Genomic DNA, 16,987 nt, shown 5'->3' on the forward strand with positions numbered 1-16,987 from the left:
TTCTGTTCATTCCATTTATAGTCCATTTTGAGCATCAGCATGACTACATATCGCAATTTAATGTTTTTGTTTCATCAACACTCCAATTACTTTTGCCAGCCACAGCATCAATTGTTTGATACAAAAGAGAACCATGTGGTATTCTTCCGCCAAAAGGTAAGATCTGTGGATTTGGGATTGTAAAACCAGTTATAACTCACATTTGCGTTCACATTTGTAAAAAAAATGTAGTATTACTTTTTAATATAGTATTAAAACCACCTCCCGGGGTAGTTTTAATGCTATATTACAGAACCCACTTGACCTTTACATAATTCACGTTTAACATCACATATAGTGTAGACGCAAACGAGTTTAAAAAATAAACCCAAGTTAATATAGGATTAAAAACGTAGTCTGAACACGGTATTAGGTAGCAGTTAATTGTTGAAACGCGAAAGTTCATTGCTGTCACTACCCTCTCGTTTATTCATGATAATTATTTACCGTTTTTTTTTTTTTTATTTTATAGTGCTGTTTTAAAACAGATTGAGCGGTCATGTTTAAAGGGACCCGGGTTCTAAATTTTGCGTAAAAGTTTGGAAACGGCATCAATCTTTTATATTTTATACTTCAGTTCATTCATTTCTATAACATGTTGTAACTCCGGTGGTCCTCTCCATACATATCACCCGGTTTTGTTTGAAGCTAAAAAGGTTGAAATGACGTAGATTTAGCGGCTATATCCAGCTATGTTATTCATGTTATTTAAATTTAAATTGTTGTACACATACAGTTGTAGAATTTATTCATACATAATTTGCTCTTTATATATACAGAAGTTAGATAGACACTTTTATACAGTAATCGATTAAATAATGAAAAAGCTGCCGAGCTCATCTTTCTGAAATGACGCAGATTATCAGGGTAAAAAAAGTAAGCATAATTTTATTTATTCTGGTTTTAATATAATTTGTTTTCGATAAAACTAAGCTGTTGATGATATAGAAAGTAAAGATTTCGCCGGCTGTCTCCATCATTTAAAAAAAAAAACTTTCTAAAGAACTAGAGATCAATTTGGAGTGGCCTAAAGGCAGATTGTGTATGTGGTTAAGCAAAAACCACGTTCATTGTGACACTGTTCACTCAAATTATCTCGTGTATCTTGTTTAATCCATGTTTTACAATAATCGAGCAGATCACGTGACAATATTGCAAGGTTGCCGCCATTTTACACTGTTTACGTTCTGGACAAAGAAAGATGGCGTTTTGGGCTTTGTTTCAAGTAGCAAATAGATGTCTATGTGAGGTGAGTTCATTTCCTTTCGGAGTTATGGCTTACTTACCATGTAACACTGTATAATTTAGGACAAAAGGTGAAGTTGAATTCTTTCAGTTTTGCTTTGAATGAAATATTCATTTCGACATAAAAACTATTTCATGAAAAATAATGAAGATATTTCTTACAAACTTGGTCCATTTATTAAGCATAACATATGATGCATATTAAGATATTAAAAATTATGTTTAATGCAATGTTTAAAACAGAAAAGGGTTCAATGGCTTTCTGTTGCTCCAAACTTGTGCGCCAATACCTTTATCAGGCTGGGCACATCTCCCAATCGGGGTAAATTACCTCGTTTGGGGTAATATACCCCGATCGGGGTACAACTAGAACAATAGAAAAGTACAAAAAATTTGATATTTCTTTTTTCTTTTAAGTGCTAACATAAATATTTTTACTAAAGCTTTATATCATCATTACAAATATACCTATGTACCATTTTATCAATTTTGCATATGTTAAAAAATGGTGAAAATCTGAAATTTTTACAACAAAAATCTGTTAAAAAATTATCATATTGTCAACTGTTAATATCATACGAAGTTGACCTGAGAATATGAGCATTAGCACTCCCTTAATAAAAAAGTTATCAAACATTTTGTACTTTTCTATTGTTCTTGTTTTACCCCGATCAGGGTATATTACCCCGAACGAGGTAATTTACCCCGATTGGGAGATGTGCCCAGCCTGTTTATTCTATATATCAGAGAGCTATAAAAATACTTCTTTGTATATATTTAGTGTTAATACTTTGTTTCTAGTGCAGATGTATGAATAATTTTTTACAACTAACATTTTTCTATAATGTTGTAAGTGAAAGCACAGTAAGGGGGCTTATATATTTCACGCGATCTTAAGAAATAATTGGCAATATCCCCACTCGCTACATTGCCCCGTCACAAATATAAAACAATCTGAACATCAAATTATTTTGACTAGGTAGGGGGCCTGGAGGATGACACTGTCATTGACGGATGGGTGTGGAAGGGGTAGTCGAACTAGTTTGATGCATATTCACACTGGTTATTCGGGTACCTACTCGTGTGAGCGATACCACCCTCGTGTGATTTATGTACATGTAGGTTGTTTGGGGTATATAAAAACAATGCCAACTTATGACACATATTTAAGAATGTTGAACATTTTAAAGACAGATTCGTCCGAGGCAGTGCATTAATTCGCACTGGTGAAAATATCAGTCCTCAATAATATTGATATGACTATAAAATTTGAAGAAATGTAGCGAAATTCATGTATATTGACGTTTTGGGACGTATTTTTCTTTGTTCAAAGTTGAGATAACTGAATTTGCCACTCACCTTGGTAGAACTATACATACTCAACTACAAAACGTTTGGATCGTGTACATGCAAGTTCTTTTTGTTGATAAAATTTCAATTATGTGCATCCTGTTGCTGTTTTTAGCTCATCTGATTTTTTGAAAAAAAAATGATGAGTTATTGTCATCACTTGAGCGGTTGTCGGCGTCGGCGTCGGCGTCGGCGTCGGCGTCTGCGTCGGCGTTGCTTGGTTAAGTTTTATGTTTAGGTCAGCTTTTCTCCTAAACTATCAAAGCTATTGCTTTGAAACTTGGAATACTTGTTCACCATCATAAGCTGACCCTGTATAGCAAGAAACGTAACTCCATCTTGCATTTTGCAAGATTTATGGCCCCTTTTGTACTTCGAAAATATCAGATTTCTTGGTTAAGTTTTATGTTTAGGTCAACTTTTCTCCTACACTATCAAAGCTATTGCTTTGAAACTTGGAATACTTGTTCACCATCATAAGCAGACCCTGTACATCAAGAAACATAACTCCATCTTGCTTTTTGCAAGAATTATTGCCCCTTTTGGACTTAGAAAATCAGTTTTCTTGGTTAAATTTTATGTTTAGGTCAACTTTTATCCTAAACTATCAAAGCTATTGCTTTAAAACTTGCAACACTTGTTCACCATCATAAGCTGACCCTGTACAGCAAGAAACATAACTCCATCCTGCTTTTTGCAAGAATGATGGCCCCTTTTGGACTTAGAAAATATCAGATTTCTTGGTTAAGTTTTATGTTTAGGTCAACTTTTTCTCTTAAAGTATCAAAGCTATTGCTTTAAAATTTGCAACAGTTTTTCACCATCATAAGCTGACCCTATACAGCAAGCAACATAACTCCATCCTGCTTTTTGCAATAATTATTGCCCTTTTGGACTTAGAAAAATCATTTTCTTGGTTGAATATTATGTTTAAGTCAACTTTTCTCATAAACTACAAGCTATTGCTTTAAAACTTGCAACAGTTTTTCACCATCATAAGTGGACACTGTACATCAAGAAACATAACTCTATCCTGCTTTTGCAAGAATGATGGCCCTTTTTAGACTTAGAAAATCATGGGTAGGACAATATTTCTATTATACAAAAAAAATCAGATGAGCGTCAGCACCCGCAAGGCGGTGCTCTTGTTAGCTCATCTGATTTTTTGAAAAAAAATGATGAGTTTTTGTCATCACTTGAGCGGTTGTCGGCGTCGGCGTCGGTGTTGCCTGGTTAAGTTTTATGTTTAGGTCAGCTTTTCTCCTAAACTATCAAAGCTATTGCTTTGAAACTTGGAATACTTGTTCACCATCATAAGCTGACCCTGTATAGCAAGAAACATAACTCCATCTTGCTTTTTGCAAGATTTATGGCCCCTTTTGTACTTAGAAAATATCAGATTTCTTGGTTAAGTTTTAAGTTTAGGTCAACTTTTCTCCTAAACTATCAAAGCTATTGCTTTGAAACTTGGAATACTTGTTCACCATCATAAGCAGACCCTGTACATCAAGAAACATAACTCCATCTTGCTTTTTGCAAGAATTATTGCCCCTTTTGGACTTAGAAAATCAGTTTTCTTGGTTAAGTTTTATGTTTAGGTCAGCTTTTATCCTAAACTATCAAAGCTATTGTTTTAAAACTTGCAACACTTGTTCACCATCATAAGCTGACCCTGTACAGCAAGAAACATAACTCCATCCTGCTTTTTGCAAGATTTATGGCCCCTTTTGGACTTAGAAAATATCAGATTTCTTGGTTAAGTTTTATGTTTAGGTAAACTTTTTCTCTTAAACTGTCAAAGCTATTGCTTTGAAACTTGCAACACTTGTTCACCATCATATGCTGACCCTGTACAGCAAGCAACATAACTCCATCCTGCTTTTTGCAATAATTATTGCCCCTTTTGGACTTAGAAAAATCATTTTCTTGGTTGAATATTATGTTTAAGTCAACTTTTCTCATAAACTATCAAAGCTATTGCTTTAAAACTTGCAACAGTTTTTCACCATCATAAGTGGACACTGTACATCAAGAAACATAACTCTATCCTGCTTTTTGCAAGAATTGTGGCCCTTTTTAGACTTAGAAAATCATGGGTAGGACAATATTTCTATTATACAAAAAAAATCAGATGAGCGTCAGCACCCGTAAGGCGGTGCTCTTGTTGATGGTACCTCTGACGATGGATGAAAATAAATAAAGATACCTACCCGTTTGCACATGTGTACCGTCCTCGTTATGTCAATGAACATTTATAAAAACTCCCCGCAGCGATTGCATCCGTATACGGTACACTAAATAAACGCAATTGAAGGTAATTGCTTTGAGGATCTGGAAATAGGAACTGGAAATGTGAATTCCGACCTTTAGTAGATCTATTTGATAAGAATTTAACTTTAAAGATGTAAAGAATAGGAGTGGACCGTGTTAGCAGTATTTCACCAATATTAAATCTTCCCTCACACCCACCCTCTATTCTACGCATTCTATCATCTTGCCTTCTTGAAGTTCTTCTTTTTCTCCTTCAGTCTCATTATGAAAACGACCAAATGTGTCACAAACCAAGCAGAAGTGTTTATGTTAAGACCTTCTTTTTCTTCCTGAAAGGGAAAGTGAACCCTCTCTCTGGGCATGTATTCATTTAGGGAGATGCTCCGGCTTCATAAATCTGCCTTTTATCGTATCTTGTAATATTACTCACTTCTGTTCATAGGCGCATTGTCCATTAAGGTAGTGCTAATTACGCGACTTGTTTACAAGTGCATACAATATACACTACTGTATAAGTGTCTTACAGGTGACTAACTGAAGAAACAGATGCAGTTATGGAATTCTATCTCTTTTTAGTGTTTGTTCAAACACTCATCACAGCGGTTGTAAACGTTAAATGTACGTCTAGGGAGGAAATCTGTTAGATTCAAGATTTCAAGATTCCAATATTTTATTTATAACTAGGCCCATACGGCATCAGCATTATAATAATAACAAATTTAACAAAACAAACACTAATACATAAAATAAAACAGTAGTTTTACGGTCATAATAGATCTGATAAAAATATTTTGTAAGCTAAATCATAGAAGATGGTGTACATTTAGAATTAACCAGGTTGATAACATTGTTTTAACTGGCCAGCAAATGACTGCCAGTGACAAAGACCTATCCCTACCTAAAAATTTGAAGTATTTTCTGTACAAACAATGCAAACTTAAAAAGAAGAGTACTATCATTACTTTGAAATAAACGTTAAATGACATTACATTTAACAGTTGAAAGTCATTTGGTATATATTTTACACTGTCCAAATCAATGAAGGGACATTCTAAAATAAGAATATTGTGGAAATACACTGGTGAAAGTACTGACTGATTCAACCAGAATTCAGCAGATCCAAGTTGTTCTAAAGATTCTTTTACATATGAAATCCAAGAACAATAATTTACATTTGCTGATGGAGTCTATACATGAACCTGTAAAGTATACAGTTTATCTTTTCTTGTTTAACATTTGATAAATTGTACATCGATAGTTCAAAATTCGATTTCTAGTTATAATATCTATTGGTAATACCAAAAGCTCACCAAAAACCATGACATAAGGTGTTGACTTTTAAACTTCAGTAATGTTTTTAAAACTTTAAGCTGAACACTTTTAACAATGCTAACATCACCACATCCCCATACCTCTGATCCATACAGTAACATTGGTTGAACCACAGACTCAAATGAGTGTAACTGTGAATCAATACTAAGCTGCAACTTCCTACATTTTTTTTTCAACAGGGCATACATAGCCTCCTAGCTTGGTCAACCAAATATACCATTGTAGTTAAATTTAATTCCTAGATAAAAGAAGTCATCTACTACTTCAAGTGCAGCATTATCATAATAAAAGGTAGACTTATTTTGTACTTTTCCACGTGAAAAAAACAACCTTAGTTTTATTTGAATTAACTGTAAGTTTCCAAATATCATAATATTCTGACATACGCAGATTGTAAATCATTTTAAGATTCTGCAAATAACACTGTATCATCTGCTTAACAAAAATAGCTTGAAGAACGTTTCTGAAATATCATCACTTAATAGGTCCTATACATTGTTTGATAATTCTACTAGTCCTGAACAATAATTAGACATATATGAGACTAAATCATTCTAGAAAACGAAATAATATAGGTGATAAATTTTCACCTTGCTGTACACCAGTTGAGCCAATAAAGAAATTTGATAGACTTTGGCTACTCTTAATACAAGATTTGGCTTTATCATATATTGCATAATATACAGCCTTTAAAAGACTTTCCCATCAATGCTATGCTGTAGCAACAGACTATAAGACAGGTAAGATGATATTTTGTTAAAGTTTAAGTATCAGACGAGCTGTAATATCTTTGAAATAATGTACAAAAACAAGCAAAATTTCTCGTCGCTTTTTTTTCTTTTCATTTCCTACCATTTTAGCTCTGCTTTCAACAGTTGGATGCTAAGCAAATTGCTCGGGACTTGAATTGTTCGACAAACCTGCAAACCTACTAAACTTCATGCCCTCTAACCTACCTTAATAGAACATCACTTTTTCCAACACCTATTTTTCATGAAAGTTCTATCATAAGTTAAAGTAACGATAAAAATAAAGAGGGGGCTGAATAGTTCCTAGTAAAATGCCGGTCATTTGTGGCCTGGTACCTAAAATGGCGTGTATATGCTCCTGCCCGCACAATAAACCCCATACTTTCGGTTTCGATCTGCAAAACTTGTATGTGAAGTGTATAAACATATCTCATCTCATTTACATATCTCAGGCATTATGTATTCACGCAGTAAAAAGGTGTGATTAACGCACTTGTTCAACACGAAATTCCGCACATAAAAATAGGGAAATAAGGATCTGTTTACTACTGACTTCTTCCGACTACTCAAACGAAGCACATTTTCGACCGAATTACTGGCTTTATTCCTCAAAACGAAGCTAAACATGGGTCGAACGCAATAAAATATTTGACAAAAATCATAGAATTTCTGAACAAATTTAATTTTGTTTTTGTTGCAAACATTTTGTACCCCATAACAACTTAAATAACAAGACAAAACGTACGGAAGTCGCAATATTCAATTGAAAATACACCTAAGAATGTGTCTATGCAGATGGATCTTGAAAGCAAACTAGAAGAAATTATGTGAGAAGTTTTTCTTCGGATAGGCTGCTTCCAGTAGCCCAGGTGAGTATAAAAGACCAAGGTTTTATCTTTATCCTGGCTGGTCATTGTATATTATTGCTAAATTATAGAAAAGGGGTCTGCGTCAATGTAATGTTCATTTCAATAACGAGGACGGTATCTGCTGGATTGACAGAAACAACGAGGATGGTACCATGGTACATTGTCAGAGGTATCTTATTTTCTACACACTGACTTCGAAAAAATCTATCTAATTTTACTGTGCTTCAGGTTTTTGTGAAATGAAAGCAATGGCTAATACACAGAATGACTGCTTTTCATTTTCCTAACAAAAAATTCCTTTATATAATCCGAAATAATACCATTAATCGTGAAAATATATACCATCGCCTTAAAATATCTTCATTTTAGCCACAAAAAACGTATTTTTTTCACAATTATTCAGATTATATGAGATAGATATTTGACACGGATATAGTTAAGGTATGATCTTACACATTTAATACTAAAACTTTCCAAATCTTCAGTAAAATACGGAATAATTACGTGTTATAGGTGTGAATTTCCTTTTCACCAACATGTACATTAATCACACGAGGGCGGTATCGCTCACACGAGTAGGTACCCGAATAACCAGTGTGATACAGATTGTTTTATATTGTAACTGCTGCAAATGTCAGAAATTAAAATCCGCCACTCAGTGTCAGTAAGCTTGTCTACGGGAAGGGATTGCGTAATATGATATTGTTTAGGATAAAACTTATTTCATATATTGTTTCATTAACCTGAATTTATGCAAATTGCTTTCATCAAAAATAAGAAGATATTGCAGAATAAATATAGCAGTGGCTGAGCCTCATGGGTTTTTATTGGCATAGGAGAGGAGTCTTAGGTTTCACAATGTTTAACTGTTTAACAGTTAAAGGCTTAGTATTCTGTGGCCTATCTTTATATTAATTTAAAGGCCCTTAGGAGTTTACAAGTCACTGTGAGCACAAATTTCACTAAACATCTGTGTGAAAATTTCTCAGAAAGTGCCTACCCATAGATAACATATTTTCTTACCGCTATTCGCTCATTCCAAGCACTACTGGTGCTTCACTTTGATGGAATTGTGACACGTCTTGGAGTATTTGTTCTTAATGAAAGAAACACAAATTTGCAGGATTGCTTTCAAGTGAAATTTAAGTGAAAAGTAATATTTTGTAAACAATTACATGTTAATTAATTATTATATCATCTATGTTTAGCTTGACTATTCAAAAAATAGGTAGAGCTATTGGACTCACTTGTGCGTCCGTATCTGCGTCGGCATCCCAATTTGGTTAAGTTTTTGTATGTAAGCTAGCTGGTATCTCAGTAACCACTTACGGGAATAGATTGAAACTTCAAACACTTATTCACTGTGATAAACTTACTTACATTGCACAGGTTCTATAACTCTGTTTTGCTTTTTTTTACAAAATTATACCCCTTTTTCGACTTAGCAGTTTTGGGTTAAGTTTTTGTATGTAAGCTGGTATCTGACAGTACCGACTAATGGGAATAGATTGAAACTAAACATACTTGTTCACTGTCATGATCTGACATGTAATGTACAGGTAACATAACACTACTTTGCATTTTCACAAAATTATGCCCCTTTTTAGCTCACCTGAGCAATGCTCCGGTAAGTTTTTGTGATCGCTCGATGTCCGGCCCTGTCTGTCCGTCGTATGTTGTCTGTCTGTTGTCTAGCTGTCAACATTTAGCTCGTGTATGTGATAGAGGCTGTTTTTTCAACTGATCTTCATGAAATTTTGTCAGAATGATAACCTTCACTCGCGATGAAATCTAGGCCAAGTTTGAAAATGGGTTATCTGGGGTCAAAAACTAGGTCACTAGGTCAAATAGAAAAAAACCTTGTGTATGTAATAGAGGCTTTATTTTTCATCTGATCTTCATGAATTTAGTCAGAATGATAACCCTGATGAAATATAGGCCAAATTCAAAAATGGGTCATCTGAGGTAAAAAAACTAGGTCACTAGGTCAAATGAAAGAAAAACCTTGTGTATGTGATAGAGGGTGTATTTTTCAATTGATCTTCATGAATTTTGGTCAGAATGATAACCTTGATCTAGGTCAAGTTTAAAAATGGGTCATCTGGGGTCAAAAAAGTTGGTCACTAGGTCAAATTAAAGAAAAACCTTGTGTATGCGATAGAGGCTGTTTTTTTCAATTGATCTTCATGAAATTTTGTCAGAATGATTACCTTGATGAAATCTAGGCCATGTTCAAAAAATGGGTCATCTGGGATCAAAAACTACATCAATGGGTCAATTCAAAGAAAAACCTTGTGTATGCGATAGAGGTTGTATTTTTCAATTAATCTTCATGAAATTTGGTCAGAATGATTGCCTTGATGAAATCTAGGTCGAGTTTGAATATGGGTCATCTGGGGTCAAAAAGTAGGTCACTAGCTCAAATCAAAGAAAAACCTTGTGTATGTGATAGAGGCTGTATTTTTAGCTCATCTGATTTTTAAAAAAAAAAAATGATGAGTTACTACTGTTTGCAGATCAAATTGCCCATTCGACCTTTTTCAAATCGATATAGTTGCACGTTTACGTCACAAAAAATGTGAAGCTGAAGCTATTTTTGGAGTAACCCTGACAGGTTAACCCCGCCTCATCCGCAATAAATTATTCATTCACCTTTTTTCTTTACGTCACACAGAACGCGCGCTCTGACTCTATCTTTGAAGTATCGCCGTACTTGCATACATTGTAAAGTGCAACAAGGATAATGGATATGTTTTAAAAGTAGAATGTTTCAACTACGTTCAAATGAAAACAGCGTTTTTTGTTTGTTATGACAATTATTATCGACGAAATTTCCAACCACGCAAGGTATACAAGGTTTTATAGAAAGGTATCATTGAACCTTCAAGTTACGTAGCACTTGTAGATCTAATTGTCATATCCATAAAAACCGATTTATTTGATATTCAAACTTTTGCAGTCTTCCGTAGCTTACTGAACTATCGCAAATCTAACTCCATTATAGATCTAGTTTTTGTTTTGTTTTTTGTTTTGGTGGGGTTTACGTGTATGTGAATTTATCATCTATTTATTTTAAGTCGTTAAAACACTATTTCAGTTATTTACATACAGGCAGTTGATAGGCCTTGTCTTCGTTCATGGAAAGAACCAGTTATAGACTCACGAAAGTCAAAATAATTCGATGTTTAGTTTGTTTTATATATATTTGTGACAGTCCGACACTCTAAAAGGACCAAAATAATTGAGGATAAATAACAGCACACCGTCATGTAAAGTTATTTGTTTTATCGCTTGCACTTTATGTGTAACGTTAATTGTGTTAAGGGGAATTACGATAACTTTTACATAAATTAATGAGGAATTGAATCCTCTTTTGATTACATGTAGTCTATAATAATTAGACCTGGGGAAGACCGATTTTACATTTTGATATTTTACATAGGGGGCATCGACCAGTAAAAAATAAACGATATTAAACTCTTGAGTACAAAATAAGTTTTATTTGAATTTATCTCATATTCGCAACAAAACAGCATTTAAACCAAAATCTAGCGATGACAATTTCTTTCGAGTGGAGAAAATAACTCGTAACTGTTTCCTAGGATCGCGTCCAATTAGTTAGACTAAGACTCACATATTCCATAAGAAATTGCCGACTTTTTTCAACTAAAGGGGCATGGTCGGTTCCGGGATTCGATCTTATGCCCTTCAATCAATGATGAGCGAATCCAACAACTCGAGTCAGGCACGTTTTATAACTATAGTGAAAACTAACACGAGATAGTACATTATTTAAAAGAAAATTCTGCAGCAAAAGGTACTGAAATTTAGGCAGAAAAAGGCCTGTAATGTATAAGAAGGTGTCTTTTTTTCACATCCACGCTACCTAAATGTAGTGTGCATTGTGGCAATATTCATTTAAATTCTAAATGAAGATTAGATCTGGTACATCCGTTACAATCCGGTTAAACACCCGTTCCAACAGTATTTATGAGTATTTAAATCATCATTTCTCGGTGATGCAGCCAATGTAAACAAGTTCATTCAGTATATTTTGCTCGTATCGGAAAGGCGGAGTTACGTACCTGTATAGACAAGATCCAAAAATAACTTCAGCATCGCTCCTTTTGTGACGTAAAGGTACAAGTCTATCGATTTAAGAAAATGCTAAAGGGCAATTTGATCTGCAAACAGTAGTATTGTCATCACTTGATCGGCGTCTGCGTTGGCGTCGGCGTTGCCTGGTTAAGTTTTATGTTTAGGTCAGCTTTTCTCCTAAACAGTCAAAGGTATTGCTTTGAAACTTGCAACACTTGTTCACCATCAATAGCTGACCCTGTACATTAAGAAACATAACTCTGTCCTGCTTTTTGCAAGAATTATTGCCCCTTTTGGACTTAGAAAATCAGATTTATTGGTTAAGTGTTATCTTTAGGTCAGCTTTTCTCATAAACTATCAAAGCTATTGCTTTAAAACTTGCAACACTTGTTCACCATCAATAGCTGACCCTTTACAGCTAAAAACATAACTCCATCCTGCTTTTTTGCAAGAATTATGACCCCTTTTGGACTTAGAAAATATCAGTTTTCTTGGTTAAGTTTTATGTTTAGGTCAACTTTTCTCATAAACTATCAAAGCTATTGCTTTGAAACTTGCAACAGTTGTTCACCATCATAAGCTGACCCTATACAGCAAGAAACATAACTCTGTCCTGCTTTTTGCAAGAATTATGGCCCCTTTTGGACTTAGAAAATATCAGATTTATTGGTTAAGTTTTATGCTTAGGTAAACTTTCCTCCTAAGCTATCAAAGGTATTGCTTTGAAAATTGCAACTGTTGTTCACCATCATAAGCTGACTCTGTACATCAAGAAACATAATTCCATCCTGCTTTTTGCAAGAATTATGGCCCTTTTTGGACTTAGAAAATCACGGGTATGACAATTTTTCTAATATACAAAAAGATCAGGTGAGCGTCAGCACCCGCAAGGCGGTGCTCTTGTTCAATTGATCTTCATGAAATTTGGTCAGCATTATAACCGTGATGAAATCAAGCCCGAATTAGAATATGGGTCATCAGAGGTCAAAAACTAGGTCAAATCAAAGAAAAACCTCGTGTATGCGAAAGAGATGGTATTTTTCAATTGGTCTTCATGAAATTTTGTCAGAATGATTGCCCTGATGATATCTAGGTCGAGCTTGAATAAGGGTCATCTGGGGTTAAAAAGTAGGTTACTAGGTTAAATCAAAGAAAAACCTTGTTTATAAGATAGAGACTGTATTTTACAATTGATCTTCATGAAATTTTGTCACAATGATTACCTTGATAAAATCAAGGTAAAGTTTGAATATGGGTCATCTGTGGTAAAAAACTAGGTCACAAGGTCTTATCTAAGAAAATGCTTGTTTAAACTCAAGAGATCACATTTTTGGTCCAATCTTAATGAAAATTGGCCAGAATATTTGTTTCCATGAAATCACTAGGTCAAACATGTTTACACTGTTATGGTGTGTATCTCAGGTGAGCGTCCTAGGACCATCTTGGCCCTCATGTTTGACTAAGCAGTTTTTGGTTAAGTTTTTGTAATAAGCTGGTATCTCAGCACCCACTAATGGGAATGGATTGAAACTTCACACAATTGTCCATTGTCATGAACTGATATGCGTTGTACTGGTTCCATAACCCTGTTTTGCAATTTTGCAGAATTATTCCCCTTTTTCAACTTTTATATTCATTCAACTGACAAGGCTGTTGAATTATGTCAAGCGTTGTTGTCCTCCAACAGCACTTCTTTTTTTCAGGTATGAAGTTGAAAAGTCAGAAGTTAGTGTATACCGAGACAAGAAATGAAGCTAAGATAGAGTCAGACATAGTACAGGTCATGTAACAGATGGTAAGTCACAGGGTTAGTAACTCTTATCATGCTGGACATGATTATCAAGATCTGCACTGTTTGCCACATAGTCAGTATATTTTTGGTAAACACCCCTTTTAACAGTTACTGGTACTGTCCAAATTGATAAGAGAGCAACTGAAAGACAGACAGATATGAGTTTTCAGCTAGTTTTCTAAACAATAATATGTTTCCCAATGTTCTATAATGTCATAGAATTAAATGTTTCTGAAAAGATGGAAGTGCCTTTATTTATGATGTATAGCTGTTTAGCAGGAGTCCTCCCTTTTTATACGCACGTTTGAAAAAACGGGACGTATTATGGGAACGCCCCTGGCGGGCGGGCGGGCGGCGTCCACAGACTTTGTCCGGAGCATATCTTCTACATGCATGAAGGGATTTTGATGAAACTTTGCACAGTTGTTCACCATCATGAGACGGAGTGTCATGCGCAAAAACCAGGTCCCTAGCTCTAAGGTCAAGGTCACACTTAGAGGTCAAAGGTCAGATTCAAGAATGACTTTGTCCGGAGCATATCTTCTTCATGCATGGAGGGATTTTGATGAAAGTTGGCACAATTGTTCATCATCATGAGACGGAGTGTCATGCGCAAGAACCAGGTCCCTAGGTCTAAGGTCAAGGTCACACTTAGAGGTCAAAGGATACAAGAATGAAAACTTTGTCCGGAGCATATCTTCTTCATGCATGGAGGGATTTTGATATAACTTGGCATAAATGTTCACCACCACGAGGCGGAGTGTCATGCGCAAGAACTAGGTCCCTAGGTCTAAGGTCAAGGTCACACTTAGAGGTCAACGGATACAAGAATGAAAACCTTGTCCGGAGCATTTCTTCTTCATGCATAGAGGGATTTTGATACAACTTTGCACAAATGTTCACCACCACGAGGCGGAGTGTCATGTGCAAGAACCAGGTCCCTAGGTCAAAGGTCAAGGTCACACTTAGAGGCCAAAGGTCAGATACAAGAATGACTTTGTCCGAAGCATTTCTTCTTCATGCATGGAGGGATTTTGATGTAACTTGGCACAATTATACACCATCATGAGAGGAAGTGTCATGCGCAGTTCCTTTCTTTAGAATTACTTCCTTTTGTTGTTACTATAAATAGCTTATATTGTAACTTTTTCATTACTAGTTGAAGGGAAAAATCGAGACCACTTTTCTGTAGTACAACATTCTTGCTACATCCAATTATGATGTGTATTTTGACCAATCACTACCTGGTAAAGATTTTTGTGTGGACTTGCATTTTTTTTTTGGATTTTTTTTTTTTTTTTTTTTTTAAGATTATCTTCCCTTAGTTGTTACTATAAATAACTTATATTGTAACTTTTTTATAATTGACCGTAGGGAAAAAACGACCTCTTTTCTGTGGTACAACATAGATGTTACTTTCAAATTTTAGGTGTATTTTAATGTATCTCTACCTGGTAAGGAGTTTTTTTGTGGACTTAGAAAAACAAATGACTTACAATGATTACTAAACAACCACAAAATTAAAATTCCATTTGCAAATACAGGTGCTAGAGTAAAGAAATTTGCTGTGATGGGCGTATATTGTGACATTCTTGCACTCTTGTTGCATTATGACTTGGGAATTACATTTTCAGCACATCAGCATACAAAGAGCACATGTCAGCGAGCTGATATTCAGTGTGGTTATTTGTACTTAATTTTTAGCTCACCTGAACTTTGTTTAAGGGTGAGTTATTAGTATATATGTAGTTGGATGGTCCATCGTCGGCCATCGTCCAGTGTCAACATTGTTTACTTAAACATCTCCTCAGAAACTGCAGGTCAGACTTACACCAAATTTGGTCAGTAGAATCCTGGAATGGATCTCTATCAGGTTTGTTCAAATGGTTCACCTTGGCCCTTTTTTAGGGGCCGCAAGAGCTAAAAATAGAAAAAACTGTTAAAGAACTTTTTCTCATGAACCACTTGATAGATATTCATCAAACTTGGTCTGTAGCATCATTATAAGGCTCTCTCCCAATTTTGGTCAAATGGAAGCATTTTGCCCCTTTTATGGGCCCCAAAGCTAAAATTTTAAATAACTTTGAATAACTTTTTCCCATGAACCACATGAAGGATCTTCATCAAACTTGGTCTATGGCATCATTATAAGGTTCTGCCTCACATTTGTTCAATGGCGGCACTTGGCCCCTTTTAGGGGCCACTAGAGCCAAAATTAGAAATACTCTTATACAACTTCTTGTCATAAACCGTTAGAAGGATCTTCATCAAACTTGATCTGTAGCATCATAATATAAGATCCATTCCCAACTGCGTTCAAATTGGGGCACTTATTTGAGCTAGTGTCACGAAATCTCACAGGGTATTCATTCAGCATGTTAAGTTGTGCATTTGCGGTTTTAATTGTGATATCACACAGCCGTACCATTATATGCATAAAAGGGCGTAGAAGTTTGTGTTGCCTGCATCTCAAAAATGTTTTGACTTAAAATAAAGTATGGATTGTTACATAGCATGCAAAGGTCACCGTGCACCTGGGGTTCTGTTTTGGTTGTTACTCGGCCAGACCAGAGTTGTGGTCCTTGACTTAGTGAAAAATACACATCAAGTGCATAAAAGTTTGTTTTGTAGATATCTTAAAAAAATGTTTCACCTAGATTCATGTGTTACATATAGCATGTGAAGGTGAGCACCTGGGGTTCTGTTTTGGATTTCACTTGGCCAGAAAAGAGAATGATATTGTCCTTGGCTAAGTTAGGAAGTGGGGGCACCAGTGTCTAATGGACACACATCTAGCTTTAACTGATTGAAATCAGATATGCCTTTCATGGATGATTATTGAATTTGTCTGGACATAACTTTCATTCAATACATGTATTACCTTCAGGAGTTATCCCCCATGAATAAAACACACTGGATGACCATACCCTCATATGAATATTCTGTCAAATATTTGCAATGTCTGACTGAGCTTGTTAGATGTAACAAAGAGAGCAAACATTATTACCTCTGTTTTTAGACGTGGACAGAATGTTGTTGTGGTGGCTTTGTTCAAGTTACATATTCTGACAAAGATGGTAAAGCAGTGGCAGACAGAGTTGTGTGACATTGTGTATGTTTCATTTGTTAGAGCCCATGCACAGACAGAAGAAAAGCCAAGGTATGTAGATTGCAGTGAACTTGATATACACTGTCAGCCTTAAATAGGTTAGTGGTTAAAACATAGGAATGTATTAAAGCC

At 35.2% G+C, this 16,987-nt stretch overlaps 1 long non-coding RNA gene across 1 annotated transcript; it reads left to right on the forward strand.

The window, feature by feature from the left end:
* The first annotated feature begins 1,183 nt into the window (after window positions 1-1,183).
* LOC128546498 (uncharacterized) lies at window positions 1,184-16,912 on the forward strand. The gene is made up of 3 exons (XR_008365975.1): window positions 1,184-1,288; window positions 13,658-13,749; window positions 16,766-16,912. It is a non-coding gene; the product is annotated as an uncharacterized LOC128546498 (long non-coding RNA).
* Window positions 16,913-16,987: the final 75 nt, after the last annotated feature.

Source organism: Mercenaria mercenaria, chromosome 11, assembly GCF_021730395.1.
Source record: "Mercenaria mercenaria strain notata chromosome 11, MADL_Memer_1, whole genome shotgun sequence".
Classification (NCBI taxonomy): Eukaryota; Metazoa; Mollusca; class Bivalvia; order Venerida; family Veneridae; genus Mercenaria; species Mercenaria mercenaria.